Source organism: Vespula pensylvanica, chromosome 18 (assembly GCF_014466175.1).
Source record: "Vespula pensylvanica isolate Volc-1 chromosome 18, ASM1446617v1, whole genome shotgun sequence".
Taxonomy (NCBI): Eukaryota; Metazoa; Arthropoda; class Insecta; order Hymenoptera; family Vespidae; genus Vespula; species Vespula pensylvanica.
Genome location: NC_057702.1, coordinates 4,016,658 through 4,019,679, shown reverse-complemented (window position 1 = coordinate 4,019,679; position 3,022 = coordinate 4,016,658). Strand labels below are relative to the sequence as shown.

At 31.7% G+C, this 3,022-nt stretch overlaps 1 pseudogene; it reads left to right on the top strand.

Moving 5' to 3' along the window:
* The first annotated feature begins 676 nt into the window (after positions 1 to 676).
* On the top strand, positions 677 to 1,476 carry LOC122635608 (annotated as a pseudogene).
* Positions 1,477 to 3,022: the final 1,546 nt, after the last annotated feature.

Sequence of the window (3,022 nt, the reverse complement as noted above, 5' to 3'; positions counted from 1 at the left end):
TACAATTGCGCCCTTGCGTATGTGTATAAAGTGGACATCCTCTAACAAACTAACAGTTACTTTTATTTTACTATCCTTGGTTATCTATGCTATATTTGGAATCGCTAACCTGTCTTTTACTATCCACAATATTTACTATACATTACTATTACATAATTTACTATCCATATTTCATAATTCTTGTCTTATAAGGATCAATTCCATTTTATGTATCCATAATTGATAATTTTCATTGTCATGTTTCTTCCTACTTAATTATTTCGAACTTTTCTGTTTTTGTTATAATATACTTTAATTACTTTAATTCCTGGAACTATAAGTTATTGTAGGTAACCATTAGGTCTTAAGTATGAAATGTCCGATTACCTCAAGTACCTCAAATTTGATACCTGATATCTCTGATATTTCACTTTGACAGATGTTTTTTTTTTTTTTTTTTTTTTTTTTTTTTTTTTTTTTTTTTTTTTTTTTTTTTTTTTTTGAGAAAGTGTGTCATCAACCTTTCAGAGGCATGTTTTGGTTTGCGATTATCTGTCGAATTGCCTTTTGCAGATTAAATTTTGTACAGCAGAAAGTCCATCATTCGCGTTATTTTCAAACGTAGGTTCTGTTGTATAATTAATACATCGCAGACAACTCAAAGTATCAATGAAGTATTTGACAAGGATATGGCTTAATGAAGGCACAGTACGTCGATGATTTAAGAAGTTCCGATCTAACGATTTTGATCTTCAAAATGAACCACGTGGGCCATGTAAGGTGGGTAATGATGAACTAAAAGCTGCAGTGGAAGCGAATACATCATTTCTCAAAGAGAAATCGTTTCGAAGCTTGCTGTTCTTTGCTGTCGCTACGTAAAGACGAATCATTTTTACACCGTATTGTCAGGTGTAATAAAAAAAATGGCAAGCGTTCGGCACAATGACTCGATAAAGATGAAGTGTCAAAACGTTCACTAAAACTAAAAATTTATATTTATTTATTATTATTAAATTTATATTCACCAAAAAAAGCTAATGGTATCCGTTTAGTGGCCCAGCGCTGGTGTTTTCCATTATAGCTTCATAAGACATGGTCAATCGATTACAGTGGATGTCTACTGTAATCAATTAGACAAAATGATGGGAGACCTTGGAATTAAGTAGCTGAGATTGGTGAATAAACACAGGTCAATCCTTTTGCAGGACAATGCTCGATCACATATCGTACGAATAACGTTGCTCAAACTACAGGAGCTGGACTTGAAAACTCTGTTACCCACCATATTCCCCAAAGCTTATACAAACTAACTACCATTTCTTCCAGGAATTGAATCACTTCTTGCAAGGAAAAATATTTAATTCCCAACAAGCTGTAGAAAACGCTTTTTGCGATTTTATCACCACTCGTTTTCCAAACTTCTTCGCTGCCAGCATTAATAAGTTACTGTTAAAATGGCAAAACTGTATCGATAGTTTAGGCACATACTTTGATTGATTACGCTGCTTCTTGCTTGAAATATAATAAACCAAACTTTCAATTCGAAATCGGACATGTCATATTTAATGACATAATAATTGAGCAATGGCGGAGAATAGCGTAATAGTGTAATTTCAAGCTATCACTTTATTACGTTTAGATGTAGATACATCCCGGATAGGGACATTGGTGAGAACGGGATACGATAAACAGATGCCTACTATTTACATAAATTACTGAAATGTGCCACACAAAATGGCGTTCTTGCCTCTATTCCTTCAACATCACATAAAGCAAATGATATGTGATTAATCTACAAAGGTCGAACCGCGTTAATATCATCGATAATTAAACAGTTGGCATTGCTAATATTAACATAAATCCATTTTCCAATGCTTTTTGAAATAATCGAAATTCCTTCAAACGCTGAAGAAAACTTTCTTGGATATTTTTGGGAGATTCTTTGATAATGCTAACTTTCATTAAATGCTCTTACACATTCTATACTTGCTTTTTGTAGCATTATTAATTATTTCAATTAATATCACATAAAATTTATATAACATTAACACTAAACCTACTAGGACACTTTGTGTTCCTATCGTAACCGATCCTTACAAAAAAGTTATTGTTTTTGTAATTAAAGGTAAATAATAGTCAATTTGTTACTAAATCCTATCATTACCGATCAAATTAATCGTTTTCAAACTTGTACAACCTCCACATATTTAAACGTTATCACATCACTATCAAATATTACAGCTTTTCTTAAAATGTGCATACAATGTATTTTTCAATATTTACTTCTAGTTTTATTTTTTTTCTGAGAATATATAATAACCTGTCCTATTCGTAGCGGCCAGTCTATTTAATCGGTCGAGAAAATATGATATTTACAAATCAGTATCAAGTCAGTATCAGTCTTTACAATCAGTGCAAAAGGAAGGCTATCTCAATCTAGCATGACCAACTGAAAAGAAACAAACCTTCTTTTTACATTGTCTGAACGAGACGTTATCAAATGGTTGATAACTCTGTTTCATAGCAAATGCACTCAAACAGCAGAGGTAGACGACGCAGTACAATGTTATAATTCAAGGAGTACAGTACATCACAATGCAATAGTTCTAAAGTGTTTCGTTTGCAATTTCATATTATAAAAACTAATTTGACAAAAGAAAAAGTAAAGCAGCAATATTTTGACGTAAATTTGGCATTTCGTATATAGTACATTATTCTGTGGTGAATATTTGCTCGAAAAATGTCAAGGCGTTCCAAAAATATGATATTATTAAATCTACTAAACAACATAGATAAAAAGTATTCAGATTTTTATGAACAAGAACTTTACGAAACTGAAGACAACATACAAAGAGATGATGACTTAAAGGTCTCAGACAGCAATAATGAAGATAAGAACATTATAAATAAACGTCAAAGACAAAAAAGAAGGAGATTATTATTGAGTTCGAAAATGAGAGTGTTGTAGAGAAATATATAGAAATTACTTCTTATGAAACAATTTCGAAAGGAATAGACGAAAGTTCTACACCTGAAAAGGCAT